The sequence below is a fragment of the Buceros rhinoceros genome, unplaced genomic scaffold (assembly GCF_000710305.1).
Source record: "Buceros rhinoceros silvestris isolate BGI_N320 unplaced genomic scaffold, ASM71030v1 scaffold26314, whole genome shotgun sequence".
Classification (NCBI taxonomy): Eukaryota; Metazoa; Chordata; class Aves; order Bucerotiformes; family Bucerotidae; genus Buceros; species Buceros rhinoceros.
In genome coordinates, this window is record NW_010410396.1 from 30,688 (window position 1) to 31,379 (window position 692).

Below are 692 nucleotides of genomic sequence, written 5' to 3' on the forward strand. Positions count from 1 at the left end.
GCTACAAGATTTAATGATGGATAATTTAGAGGTAGCAAAAAGTGTCAGACTGATGAATCTTCAGAAATGCAAGTGAAAATGAATCTCCAGACAAGAGGGAAAAGAGTGAGGACCAATGCAAATGCCAAAGATGTGTAGGAGGAGTGACTGAGTAGGAGACTTGCTGTGTGTCAGGGCTGAGACATAACTCCTTATGATTCTTCTATGTCTGGGAAGTCCGTGTAAAAATTCAGGAGTTTTTGTATGTCTCGTAACAATGCTTCAGCTCTTCAGACCTCTCCAGATCATACCTTGCAGATTATTTATTCCAGTTCTGATATTGTTCCCATTATTACATTAAAAATGAACTCATCATCCAAAAAGGAGGCAAGGAGGTCTTGCTTTTCTGTATGAGTCTCATGCCTACTTGGACGAAACAAAATGTTTTACCAGTTGAGGCTTCCCAAATCTAAGGGTAGGAGATATGACTGCACTCTCCATGGATCTGCTACTGAGATCACATTTGTCTCCTGCAGTCAGACCTTCAGGTTGGTGAAAGGATCTGAGAAAGTCTGTGCTCTCCCAGGGAATACTGCAGAGGAGGTCTTGTGCATGCACATGGGAGGGATTTGGCTGGTGATGATGACAGTAGTTGTTAGGCAACAGGAGGTGTCTAAACTCCAAGGCCACTATGTCCCGTTATTTACAAAATC

General features: G+C 42.5%; 1 protein-coding gene across 1 annotated transcript in view; it reads left to right on the forward strand.

The window, feature by feature from the left end:
• Positions 1-692, forward strand: part of LOC104492997 (retinoic acid-induced protein 3-like) — a 3,244-nt gene that overhangs the window by 1,125 nt on the left and 1,427 nt on the right. The gene's annotated exons all lie outside the window — the stretch shown is intronic.